Source organism: Hippopotamus amphibius, chromosome 16, assembly GCF_030028045.1.
Source record: "Hippopotamus amphibius kiboko isolate mHipAmp2 chromosome 16, mHipAmp2.hap2, whole genome shotgun sequence".
Taxonomy (NCBI): domain Eukaryota; kingdom Metazoa; phylum Chordata; class Mammalia; order Artiodactyla; family Hippopotamidae; genus Hippopotamus; species Hippopotamus amphibius.
Genome location: NC_080201.1, coordinates 48,380,421 through 48,394,799, shown reverse-complemented (window position 1 = coordinate 48,394,799; position 14,379 = coordinate 48,380,421). Strand labels below are relative to the sequence as shown.

Below are 14,379 nucleotides of genomic sequence, written 5' to 3'. Positions count from 1 at the left end.
AAAGGTTCAGCCTCTCCCTTCTGAGGGGAAGCCTTAAGTAACATCAGCCCAGTCTCTCCCCTGTGTTCAACAACAACTCATAAGCCTCCTTCAGGAGCAGAAGGCAAATTCTTACCCAGGCCCACCTGACTCCATGAAGTGTAGCACAGCACAGATACAGAGAGAACAATAACCCACTCTAATTTAACATAATACAATACCAGGAAGAAATGCCCACCATGAAATGTTTAAGCAATAAAGTTGCAGTTGGTGGGTGGGAGGTGGGTAGGAGACTCTAAGGATGGGCTGGGGAGCAGGTCCTGAGAAACTTCACATGCTGGTAGAGGTCAGGGGCGAGCAATCAGGCTTTGAAGAGACATATAAGCCAAAATTACATCTGTGCAAACATACACAATTAGGATCACACCAGGATGGACTTCCCTGGTGGTGCAGTGGTTAAGAATCTGCCTGCCAATGCAGGGGGCATGGGTTCGAGCCCACATGCTGCAGAGCAACTAAGCCTGTGCACCACAACTACTGAACCTTAGCTCTAGAGCCCATGAGCCACAACTACCGAGCCCACGTGCCACAACTACTGAAGTCCGAGTGCCTAGAGCCCATGCTCCACAACAAGAGAAGCCTGCATACCACAACAAAGAGGAGCCCCCGCTTGCCACAACTAGAGAAAGCCCACGCATAGCAGCTAACAGCCAACACAGCCAATAAAATAAATACAAATAATTAATTAAAAAAAAAAGATCATACCAGGTTGAGTGAGATGGTTTATGAATAACAAAAAGCAGTGGAAGAGGCTAAAAATGAGAAGGAGCTTTTCCATAAACTGTAAATGCCAGCCATACCTCCAGGAAGTGTTCATAGCTGCATTTCTTCAATTAACGGGGCAAAGGTGGAAGCAGCAAGGACCAGATGAAGACCAGGCATTTCTCCTAGGTCATTAATGTGAACCTGGCAGCCAGCCACTCTGGATGCCACCATTTTCCCCATGATAAATCAAAGGCACAGAGAGGTTCATTGGTGGGTTCAAGGTCAGATGGTTAATAAAGACTGGATCTGGGATTTAAATGAGGCCATTGGCCTTCCATGCCTGTGCCTAATGACCAATTACTGAAAATCAACTTATTTGGTGGTAAATGCAAAGAAAGTATCTCTCCACATCACTCAAGTTATTCTTTTTTGGTTGGTATCTGCTCTGTGAGCTAGACATGACGGAAGAAAAATAAAATAAAAACTCAGGAGAGTAAACTGATGAATGGTCAAAGGAGAAAATGCAACATACACAAGGATAAAAATGCCATTTGGTTAAACCAGCAAGATGAGTCCAAAGAATGGCTTAGAAGGAAACTTACCTTCGAGGTTATCCAAGACAGAAGAACAGGGCTGGAAAAGAATCTCCTAACCTTCTTTGAGGTGTGAAAAACAGAAGGAAATCAGACCAAAAAAAAAAAAAGGTCACAGACCAATTTCTAAACCACTGCTGATTCCAAGACAAATGAGAAGCCCTGCCCTGACCAATAAACCAGGGCAGAAACTGTGAACCTCAAGTCTTGGGCAGGAGCCTGAGCCCTTTCTATGTCCTAGACCCTTCTAACATCTGAGAAAGTCCTTGAAACCTTCTCAGAATAATGCTATAAAATGCATGATATAAAATTCATAGGATTTCAAACAACTACATAGAAATGCACCTATCACAATTTTTTAAAATTAATTAATTAATTATATTGGCTGTGTTAGGTCTTTGTTTCTGCACACGGGCTTTCTCTAGTTGCGGCAAGTGAGGGCTACTCTTTGTTGTGGTGCGTGGGCTTCTCATTGTGGTGGCCTCTCTTGTTGCAGAGCATGGGCCCTAGGCACGCGGGCTTCAGTAGTTGCAGCACATGGGCTCAATAGCTGTGGCTCACGGGCTCCAGAGTGCAGGCTCAATAGTTGTGGTGCATGGGCTTAGTTGCTCCTTGGCATGTGGTATCTTCCTGGGGCAGGGCTCGAACCCGTGTCCCCTGCATTGGCAGGCGGATTCTTACCCACTGCACCACCTAGGAAGTCCCTATCACAATATTTTAAAAATTCTGATAGCTCCCCTCCTGCCTCCCGAGTGAGCGACATGGCTGCGGTCCCCCTCCCCTCCCTTCCCTCCCTCCCATCCCCCCTCCCCAAGACCCACCGGATCCCGGACCCTGGGTGACGCTCCCCAGTCCCCTGCCCCCGCCTCAGCATCATGCATCGGACCACACGCATCAAAATCACCGAGCTGAACCCTCACCTCATGTGTGCCCTCTGTGGGGGGTATTTCATCGATACCACTACCATTGTGGAGTGCTTGCATTCCTTCTGCAAAACCTGCATCGTGCGCTACCTGGAGACCAACAAGTACTGCCCCATGTGCGACGTGCAGGTCCACAAAACCCGGCCGCTGCTCAGCATCAGATCTGACAAAACCCTTCAAGACATTGTCTACAAATTGATCCCTGGGCTTTTTAAAGATGAGATGAAACGGCGGCGGGATTTCTATGCAGCCTACCCCCTGACAGAAGTCCCCAAAGGCTCCAGTGAGGACCGTGGTGAGGTTCTGGAGCAGGAGAAAGGGGCTCTGAGTGACGATGAAATTGTCAGCCTCTCCGTCGAGTTCTATGAAGGTGTCAGGGACCGGGAAGAGAAGAAGGGCCCCCTGGAGAATGGGGATGGCGACAAGGAGAAGACAGGGGTGCGCTTCCTGCGATGCCCAGCAGCCATGACTGTCATGGATCTCGCCAAGTTTCTCCGCAACAAGATGGATGTGCCCAGCAATACAAGGTTGAGGTTCTCTATGAGGACCAGCCGCTGAAGGAATACTATACCCTAATGGACAGTGCCTACATCTACCCCTGGCGGCGGAATGGTCCTCTCCGCCTCAAGTATCGTGTCCAGCCAGCCTGCAAGCGGCTCACCTTGCCCACAGCGCCCACCCCCTCCGAGGGCACCAATACCAGCGGGGCGTCCGAGTGTCAGTCAGCGACAAGGCTCCCAGCCCTGCCACCCTGCCGGCCACCTCCTCCTCCCTGCCCAGCCCAGCCACCCCCCTCCCATGGCTCTCCCAGCTCCCATGGCCCCTCAGCCCCCCACTCTACCTCCCCCCCTCCCCCTGCGATAGCCGGTGGGGCCACCACAGCTGCCAACGGGGGCACTTCGAACTGCCTGCAGACACCACCTTTCACCAGCAGGGGGCGCAAGATGACTGTCAACGGAGCTCCTGTGTCTCCCTTAACTTGAGGAAAGGGACCCTCTCCCTCCTTTTCCAGCCATGCTTCTCCACCCCTCCACTTTTTCTGGGCCCCCTTTTCCACCTCTTCTAGTTTCCCCAGCCCCTTCCACCTTAGGGGTGGGGGATGGGTTTTATAAATAAATCTATATATATATGTACATAGGAAAAAAAATTCTGATATACCAATAGGCATGTCACTATAGAAGTTTTTTTAAAATGGCTGCACATTGCTTGACACTCCTTCCATTGAGAGGTGGGGGTCCACAATCCCTCTCCTTGATTCTGAATGGATTTGTTGTTTGAAACTAACAGAGTACAGAAGTGATTCTATGTAACTTAAAAAGCTGTCATAAAAGACCATGCAGCTTCTACCTTGATCACTGCCACACCCACCTTTGAAGCCCTGTGCTTTGTAATAAGTCTGACTACCCTGAGACTGCCAGGCACTGAAGAAGCCAAGGTCATATGGAAAAGTCACGTTGTAGGCACTGCAATGGATAGTTCCAGCTGAACCCAGGCTTCCAAACACCCCACCCCAGGCACCAGACATGAGGGAATAAGCCTTCAGATAGTTTCAGCCCCTAACTATTGAGTCTTCCCTGCTGAGGCCACAGACATTGTAGAATAGAGAAAAGTTGGCCACGCTTGTGTCTTAATTCTTGATCCTTACAGAATCCATGAGCATAATATTTTGTTTGAGCCGCTAAATGTGGGTGTAATTTCTTAAGCAACATAGTCCCTGGACCACCTACTTTAACACATGAATAACAACACTGAGTGGCAGGTTGTCATTGGGAACCAACATTGGGAAGCAGTGACAACCATAAAGGCTACTTGGAGATGCTGTATTATGACATAAAAATTGCTATGGACTCTACTGTTAACAAAGCCCCATACCCGGGGAGGAGGGGGCGATATTCAGGATGGAAGGAAACACTCCAGTTAATTGAAAATTTAGATGGGACTTTCTCATAGTTCTCTAAAACTTGGTTCATGGAACTGGGGGTAAGTAGGAAGCCAGAGTTGGCTCACGGAACTGGGAGTAAGAACTCCTGAGTTAGAGGGAGCCAAGGGCATCAAAAGGCTGGTCATAAAGGAGCTGAGGGTCACTAACAAGTTTGGACAAGAAAAGAGAGAGGAGAGAAAAGAATGATAACTCAGCAGGGAGGTCAGAAGGCTATCCAATCATGGTTTCTAGGCACCCCAGAAGAGGGACACCCATTTGAGCAATGGATTCAGTACAAAGATGTGGAGAAATATCAGGGGGAGACAGTGGTTAGTGCTGGATATTTCTGCGACTCTCACATAACAACAAACACTCAATTTAATTTTAGGTACAATGTCAGGAGCAGAGGGATGCTGAGAATTAAGGACAAGGCCTATGAAGAGTGTAAGGGCTGCATTATAAAACCCCCAAATCTCCATACTTTATGAAGATAGGGACCTAAAGGCCCACATGAGGTCTCTCATCCAAACATATGAAATAAATCCTATGAAAATAAGGGATCTACCAAGTAATATTTTAAAAGAGCTGGGAAGGTGGTGTTACTACCATTACTAAAAGAGTCAAACCAGAATTACATTTTTTTTTATTGAATAGTTTACAATGTTGTGCTGATTTCTGCTGCACAGCAAAGTGATTAAGATATATATATATACATTCTCTTTTATATTCTTTTCCATTATGGTTTATCTCAGGATATTGAATAGAGTTCCCTGTGCTATACAGTAAGACCGTGTTGTTTACAGGATTACATTTTTTAAACAAAACCCCCAAACCTCCTTAGCTGGCTGTATCTTTCACAAAAGCCATTCTCTATATATCTGCCAAAAAATAAGATTTTAAAGAAACTGGGAATCATTACTAATAATAAGATATCAAAATCAGAAATGTATTTTCCTTTAAAAGAAAAAATGTCCAAAGTAATTTGCTGTGATTTTTCACAGCAATTTCTCAAATTAAATAAGATTTTAAGAAGCTTGAGAAGTTGTTGTTAGGACAACCAAAACTAAAAATTTGTTTTAGTGATAACAACAGCAACAACAAAATCCCAAAGTCACTGTAATTGGCTGTCCTTATCACAAGATATCCCACTAAATAATACAGCTAGCAAGAATGGGATTGTTTTAAAGGTTGGGGTGCTACAGTATTAACACACTCTAAATCAGGAATTTATTTTATTTCATAAACCTGAACCCGTTGGCGAACCGCTCCTGTAGGGCGTTCTGAAACAAACAAACAATAACAAAAAACCCTGCGGAACAATAAAAGGGCGTTTTACCCTGGTGGGCTTTAAAAAAAATCCCCGTTTTTACCTTTAACCCCGAGACCCTGCGAATCAGGTGGGAAACCAAGTAGATCAGCCCAAGCGGCTAGGCCGCACACCAGGTAAAGTTGGAAAGGGGAAGGGCCCGGCCGCAGCTCGGAGTTTACCACCCAGGTTCCAAGCCAGAGTACCGGTTCCCCCCGTGAAAGCCGACTTCCCAGGCGCGCTGGATGGACCCGGAGGACGCCCCGCCGCGTCCCTTGTCCGGCTGTCTCTTCCCGGGACAGCCACAGCCCCACTACCACTTTTAGCGCAGTCAGCCAGGACTGCTTCTATTGGCCCGGCGCTCGTCGGGGCTTCTTGTGAGGGCGGGCTTCCAGAAACGGCAGCCAATGGGAAACACGATCGATCTACCGTTAATAACAACACCGTTTCCAGGCAACGCAAAGGAGAAAGGCAGGAATGCACGTATCCTCAAATACGTATGGACAGAGCTCTTAGTCAATGGATGTGCAGGGGAGGGGAGGTTTCGCTCACGCTGGCCAATAAGAAGCGTTTGAGGCCCACTCTTCTGCAAATATTAACAAAAGGTGTCTTGCCGGTCTTAGCGTCAGAATTCCTGCGCTGGGCACCCCACCCGGACTTTACAATCAACCCTTCGCGCTGTTGGCTGCTCTTTCTCTGAGATTTACACCCGGCGCTGGAGACCCTCCTGCCTTGTCCAGGCTACGACCCCGTTAACTCCGAGACCTGACTTGGCATACAGCCGGTCTCATCAATGGGCTAATAAATCATAAGTAATAAAATTAAGGAAATGGACAGGGGAGACATTAATGCAAGAAATCAAACAGACGCTTTTTGTGAAGGGCCCCTATGCGAAACCGAATCCAGGGGCAGATTGCACGTGTCTAACCAGCAGTACAGAGTGGGCAGGCAGCAGACATTGCATTTAATTCACATGACTTAGAACTTTAAATGTTCCACAGTTTACCTCAGGTCTGAGCGCAAAGCTGCGCTTATAGGCAACAACAACCGACTGGTTTAATTTCAGCAAACTCCTTTTTGTGTGGGTATTTAAAATATTTCCATTTCAAAGGGGTCGTTGGCCATGCTGCATTTTTTTTTTCTTGTCGCCCCAGAGACACACAGGGCCCCTCTACTTTAATCTCCACCCACAAAGTCCAGAGCCCCATTCTTCCACTTGGAGACTGTTCCCCAAAGAGTATTATTATAGTATATATAGTTTAGTATTATGCAGAAAATATGCATAAAAACCTTGCCATTCTTCAATATAGAACCCCACATTACAAGCTGGTGAATACTGAGAATTTTAACCGGAATGTGTTTTCTTCTATGTGAATCCATACATTTCTATCTCCTTTACAATTGTTGGGCAGAGTTTCAAAATCAATCAATAAACTCCCTTAGGTATATCCTTATGTACAGTGCCCCCTCCATATGTGTAAGATCAAATGCAGGCCACATCCGTCCTAGCGCCAAGGATTGGGAGACCCACATCCCAGTTTATCCACCTTAGTGCCTGCCAAGGTGCTAAAATCAAAATGCTCACCCCAGAAAATGATGCCTCAAGAAGTAACAGTGACCCAGCAATTCCACTTTTAGCTATATACTCAAGAGCAATGAAAACATATGTCTGTGGGAAAACATTCAGATGTTTTTCTGAAGCCTTGAGAATGTAACAGAAAATATGGCAAAAAGTAGTTAAAGTACGTGGGCTGAGCACCTGGGGGCAGGACATCCTGCTTGTGCAGCAGAGGAGCGAGGGGTGCGGACTTTGGAGAGCCGGGTCAGAGCAAGTTAGAAAGCTGCTTGCGCACACAGGGATTGTTCTTCTGCTGTTCTTGCAAAAACCACTGCCCCCAATCATGTGAGGCCCTTTGTACAAGGAGAAAATTGGTTACTTCAAAGAAAACATTGATTGTGGGACATAACTGGAAGCATGGGAAACTTATGCTATCTTACTTCCTGAATGCCAAGAGTTCAGTAAAAGCAACGTGGGTTGAATCAGCCGGGCTCTTGATCCTAGAGGTCTTGAGTCCCCTGGTCCCATCTTTCTCTTAAGTCTGTCTTTGTGTTTCCTTATGCTTTGCGGCATCCGTCATTCGCCCCGAGTTGCCCAGCTGGTCTCGGCATATGTCCACACAAAATCTTGTACATGAATATTGTTAGCACTAATAATAGCCCCAAAGTGGAAACAACCCAATATCCATCAACTGATGAATATATAAATAAATTGTGGTATATCCAGACAAATGAATAATACTCAGCAATAAAAAGGAATGAAATACTGATACATGCTACTGTGAAACATAATAAAGGAAACCTCATTTAAAATGGAGGCCTTGGGACGTCCCTGGTGGCGCAGTGGTTGGGAATCCACCTGCCAGTGCAGGGGATACAGGTTCAAGCCCTGGTCCAGGAAGATCCCACATACTGTGGAGCAGCTAAGCCCATGCACCACAACTACTGAGCCTGTGCTCTGGAGCCCGCAAGCCACAACTACTGAGCCTGAGTGCTACAACTACTGAAGCCCCTGCGCCTACAGCCTGTGCTTCGCAACAAGAGAAGCCACCGCAATGAGAAGACTGCACACCCCAATGAAGAGTAGGCCCTGCTTACCTCAACTAGAGAAAGCCCATGCACAGCAACTTAGACCCGATGCAGCCAAAAATAAATAAATAAAATAAATAAAAATAAAATAATAAAAAAATAAAATGGAAGCCTAAGGGGGAGACCCCACACACTACCACCTAATTTCAATTATACCCTGCAAGAGGCAGTGTTAGTTACAGACTGGAAGGGGAAGAATTATCCTTGCCCAGCAACAAGCCCAGCCAATGAGAAATGCTGCACCATGAACTCCAGCTTTCATCTGAAGGTTTAGTTCAAAACAGCCCCTCCCAGCTGCCTCCTTTTTCTGTTCCTCTCCTTTGCCAGTTGTACTTGGCTATAGTTTTTCCTATGACTTGCTTGTCCAGAAATGCAATTCCCTTCTTTTCCTGAATAAACCCATTTTGCTGATAAAATAACTGGCCATTTTATTTTTAAGGTTGACACTACACCATGGATGAACCTTGTGCTAAGTAAAAGAAGCCAGTCACAAAGACCACATATTATGTAATTCCACTTATATGAAATGTCCAGAATAGACCAATATATAGAGACAGAAAGTAGATTAGTGGATGTCCAGGAGTGGGGGGTGGGGCGGGGGTGGGAGGAAAAGAAGAGTGGATTTGGGATTTCTTTGGGGGTAATGAAAATGTTCTAAAATTGTGGTGATGTTTGCACGACTTTGTGAATATACTAAAAGCCATTTATTTTACACTTTCAGTGGATGATTTGTATGGTTTGTGAATTATATCTCAGTAAAACAGGGTCTGTGTGTCTTTTTATGTAGTATTTCCTCCAAAAACCATATTTTTGTATTTGATAAAGAAATCAAGATTTAGTTCCTGTCATTTCAGACGCTCTAGGGCCATTTTATTCTGCCATTATTTCTAAAATATCTCAGTGGAGTTTTCCCACTAGTTCCTAAAAAATTTTTACTCTTTTTAAGATTTTCATCAGAATTTTTTTAAAAAAACAAAGTATATATTTAGTGATCTGAGACAAATGAATGAATTTATGATCTGCAGAAGCCAAAAACAGATATTTTAAAACCCCTCATTCTTATATCTGCATCTTTAGTGTCCTTGAATTATATACAAGAATTGTGACTTTTATGATTAAAAATAAATGTGTATGACAAGGATTCAGTAAAGGATAGGCACTAATAAACTGTACTCCAGACTCACTGTAGTAAGGTCTTTAAAGATGCTACCACAGTAAGGAAAAAAAAGAAAAAAGAAAGAAAGAAAGAAAGAAAGAAAGAAAGAAAGAAAGAAAGAAAGAAAGAAAGAAAGAAAGAAAGAAAGAAAGAAAGAAAAAGAAAGAGAAAGGAAGGAAGGAAGGAAGGAAGGAAGGAAGGACGGACAGAAAAGGCAGGGAAACTGCACTGGCCACCAAGATGCTAAAATCATCTAAGTCAGTTACTCGGCACGCACACACTAAATAGATGTGTAAAATGGTCAACACAGTCTCCTTGAGTATAACCCCTTATTAGTAGGTCTGTGGAGTAAGAGATGGTGTTCTATGGAGTCAGGGATGGGAAAGTCTGTGGGGTCAGGGATGGGAGAATCTGCAGTATCAGTGATGGGGTGTCTGTAAAATCAATGAAGGGGCTACCTTGAAGACCAGACCTATGTGGTCATTGATCGGGAACTGTGTGTCAGTGGCGGAAATTGTGTAAAGTCAATGAGTCAGTATGCATTCGGGGTCCGGCCAAGTGCACCGATTCCACCACGGGGTCCGGGCAGGAGGGACAGCGACACTTCCGAGTGAAGAGCGCGGTTGGCGCCGGTTTTTTAGAGACACGCAGACACCAGAGTCTTTTAGGAAGAAATTTTTGTCTGGATCTCATCAGGGGCCAATGAGAAACCTAGTGGGAGGTACTTCCCGGCTGTAAATACCTGGTGAGGGAGGGGCCTCTCAACAACAAAGGAGCCAATCGGCAGCCTGGGATGCTAGGCTACCGTTGTGAGTGACCAGCAGGGACAAGCCCACCCAACAACAAAAGGCCCCTGGGAAAGAAATCTGTGAACTGAGGCTGAAGCGTTGATTATGGAAACCAAGGGCCTTTCAGATCCGGATCAGATCCTCTCTGCAACGATTCTAACTGTCGCGCTTTCGTCCAGCGCCTGTCCCCTTGAGGGTCCAGTGTGCCGTCTCCCGCCGCAGTTTTCTCTAATCTGGGGACTGTTTCCGATGTCACTGCGCTAGTCTCACTCGTTTGCTACCTCAGGCATTTGCCGCGTGTTGCTAGACATGCCCTCTCTCGCGCTACCCAAGACAGCAGTTGGGATTAGCCGGGAGGAGGCAGAGGCTGGGTAGCTATGGCGAGTTGGGGTTAGGGGAGGGGAAGAGAGCGGAGTCCTTTACCACACCTTTGCCCACTTAGATTCGCCCGGTCTGTGATAGGAGAATCATCGTCTTTTCCGCAGGGTTTTAAATCCGAGGCACTTGGGGAGATGGCAGTTGCAGCATGGCAAAGTTGGGGATTTGGAACAGTGGGAGATCTGTCAAGGTGAGGCGGTACCATCATTTCTGGCACAGTACATTTGCCTGCTCAGGTTTCCCAGTCTGTACTCTCCGCTGTCCTGCAGGGATCTGAGGGGAAGTCAGTCCCAAGTCTTTGTTCCCCTGGGTTGGACTGGAATTTGCTCCCAGAAGCTTCGATTTCAACATATACATCCTGGGTGGAAGGGATAATGTCTTTGGACTTCTAAACAGTTTTTGCATAGTTACATTTATCAGTCTCTTCCTTCATGGATTCTGGGTTCTGTTTCCTATATGCAAAGATATTCTTGTGCTTAGATTAAAAAAACACTTTATTTTCACCTAATTCTGTTACAGTTTTCATTTTTTAATTTCCCTTGGAGTTTATTTTGGGGTACCGTGTAAGGTAGAGATGTAACGATTTTTTCACAGGTGGATAAGCAATTGTCCAAACACCATTTACTAAAGAGTCATCTTTTCCCTCTCTCTTCATTTGTTACTGTCCCAATACCACACTGAAGTTCTGCAGACTATTTGACTTCGAATAGGGCAAGTCCTTCCATTATGTAATTATCCTCCAAAACTTTTCTGGTTCTTCTGGCCCATTTGGTGTTCCAAATGAGTATCAGAATGAACTACTCAAATTCTGTGAAAGAAATGATGCTGGGATTCTGATTGAAATGGCCTAGAATTTATAGAGTATTTTAGAAAGAATTGACATTTTAACATTAAATCTAGCTATTGGAAATTATGGTATCTATTTCCTTTTATTCAGGTCTTTTATGTCCTTTGGTAAAATCTTATACTTTTGTTCAAACAGATCTTTCCATAATTCTTTTTAGACCTATTTTGAGGCTTTATTCTAAGAAATATTCTTAGACCTATTCTAAGTTTTTACTTAGTTTTAATGATTTATATTATTTGTGGTTATTTATTACATTACATTTTCTAAGTAATTGTTACTTGTGTGCACATTTTTTAGTGTTGATCTTTTTTAAATTAATTAATTTATTTTTATTTATTTGTTTGGCTGTGCCAGGTCTTGGCTGTAGCACGTGGGATCTTCGTTGCCACGTGCGGGATCTTCCTTGCAGCATGTGGGATCCTTAGTTGCAGCATGCAGAATCTTTAGCTGTAGCATGCGGGATCTTTTTTTTTTTTTTTCAGTTGTGGCATGCGGGATCTAGTTCCCTGACCAGTGATTGAACTGGGTCCCCTGCATTCGGAGCGTGGAGTCTTTGCCACTGGACCACCAGAGAAGTCCCTAGTATTGATCTTATTTGTTTTTGTTTTTTATTGAGGTATAGTTGATTTATAAAGTCATTAGTTTCAGGTATACAGCACAGTGACTAAGTTATAAATATATATATATATACACACACATACATATATATACACAGACACACATTATTTTTCAGAACGTGTCAAAAATGGTTTCCAAAGTTTCATGCTGGACATTTCTCACTGGACAATGCTGCACAGTAGGGTAGAACAGTTGAAGTTGATAGCAATCAAATCAAGACATTAACTGAGAACAATCAACATTCTACCATGCAGGAGATAGCTGACATACTCAAAATATCCAAATCAAACACTGAAAATCACTTGCACCAGCTTGGTTATGAGAATCGCTTTGATGTTTGGGTTCCACATAAGATAAGTGAAAAAAACCTTGATTGTATTTCCGCATGCAATTCTCTACTTAAATGTAATGAAAACGTTCTGTTTTTATAAATTTATTTATTTATTTATTTATTTTATTGGCTGTGTTGGGTCTTCGTTGCTGCACATGGGCTTTCTCTAGTTGCGGCGAGTGGGGGCTACTCTTCCTTGTGGTGCACGGGCTTCTCATTGCAGTGGCCTCTCTTGTTGCAGAGCATGGGCTCCAGGTGCATGGGCTTCAGTAGTTGCGGCACATGGGCTCAACAGTTGTGGCTCATGGGCTCTAGAGCACAGGCTCAATAGTTGTGGTGCATGGGCTTAGTTGCTCCGTGGCATGTGGTATCTTCCTGGGGCAGGGATCGAACCCGTGTCCCCTGTATTGGCAGGCGGATTCTTATCCACTGCACCACCTAGGAAGTCCAAAACGTTCTGTTTTCAAAACAAATTGTGATGGGCAATGAAAAGTGGACACTGTAATAATGTGGAACAGAAGAGATTGTGGGGCAAGTGAAATGAACCACTACCAACCACACCAAAGACCAGTCTTCATCCAAAGAAGGAGATGTTGTATACATAGCGGGATTAGAAGGGAGTCCTCTATTATGAGCTCATTCCGGAAAACCCAACCATTAATTCCAACAAGTACTGCACCCAATTAGACCAAGTGAAAGCAGCACTCGGTGAAAAGCATCCAGAATTAGTCAACAGAAAACGCATAAACTTCCATCAGAATAACGCAAGGGTGCATGTTTCGTTGATGACCAGGCAAAAACTGTTACAGCTTGGCTGAAAAGTTCTCATTCATCCACCCTATTCACCAGACATTGCACTTTCGGATTTCCATTTATTTAGGTCTTTACAAAATTCTCTTAATGGAAAAAATTTCAATACCCTGGAAGACTGTAAAAGGCACATGGATCAGTTCTTTGCTCAAAAGGATAAAAAGTTTTGGGAAGATGAACTTATGAAACTGCCTGAAAAATGGCAGAAGGTAGTCGAACAAAATGGTGAATACGTTGTTCAATGAAGTTATTGGTGAAAATGAAAAATATGTCTTTTATTTTTACTTAAAACTGAAGGCACTTTTTGGCCAACCCAACAAAAAAATCCCGCACGCTGCAACTAAAGATTCTACATGCCATAACGAAGGTCCTGCATGCAGCAATGAAGATCCCCTGTGCCACAACTAAGATTCAGCACAGCCAAATAAATAAATATATTTTTTTAAAAAGACAACTGCATGAAACAATAACTATAAATCTATAATGATGGGCATACATGTATAAAGATGTAATTTGTGACAAAAATAAAAAGGGGCTAGAGCTGTAAAGGAGCAGAGTTTTTGTATACTACTGAGGCAAAGTTGGTATTAATTCAAACTAGATAAGTTTAAAATGTCAATTGTAGGGAATTCCCTGGTGGTCCAGTGGTTAGGACTCAGCACTTTCACTGCTGTGGCCCAGGTTCAATCCCTGGTCGGGGAACTAAGATCCCGCAAGCCATGTGGAGCGGCCAAAAACATAATAATAATAAATAAATAAAATAAAACGTCAATTATAATCTCAAGAAATCACTAAGAAAAAATTTAAATATACAGAAAGAGAAATGAGAAGGGAATCAGAATGGTACACTACAAAAAATTCAATTCAAAATAAAAGAAGGCAATAATGGAAGAATTTGAGGAACAAAACGTATAACATAAAAAACAAATAGCAAAACGGCAGAAGTCCTTTCTTATCAGTAATTATTTAAATGTGAACAGATTAAACTCTCCAATTAAAAGGCAGAGACTGGCAATCTAGACTTTTTAAAAGATCTAATTATATGCTGCCTACAAAAGACTCACTTTAGATCCAAAGACACAAAGAGTTTCCAAGTGGAAAAATGGAAAAAGACATTTTGTGCAATTAATAATTCAAAGAGACTTGGAATTGCTATAATATTAGACAAAATAGACTTTAAACCAGAAAACATTAGAAAAGACAATGACACTAGATATTAATTAAAGTATCAATCTATCAGAAAATATAACAATTACAAACATATACACAGCTAACAACAGAGCTCCAAAATATATGAAGTAAAACTGACAAGAATGAA

At 43.6% G+C, this 14,379-nt stretch overlaps 1 non-coding gene and 1 pseudogene across 1 annotated transcript; both read left to right on the top strand.

Annotated features, from left to right (window-relative positions):
• The first annotated feature begins 2,177 nt into the window (after window positions 1-2,177).
• LOC130838860 (polycomb group RING finger protein 2-like) lies at window positions 2,178-3,243 on the top strand (annotated as a pseudogene).
• A 10,448-nt stretch (window positions 3,244-13,691) lies between these two features.
• TRNAE-UUC (transfer RNA glutamic acid (anticodon UUC)) lies at window positions 13,692-13,763 on the top strand. Its single transcript has one exon. It is a non-coding gene; the product is annotated as a tRNA-Glu (tRNA).
• The last annotated feature ends 616 nt before the right edge of the window (window positions 13,764-14,379 follow it).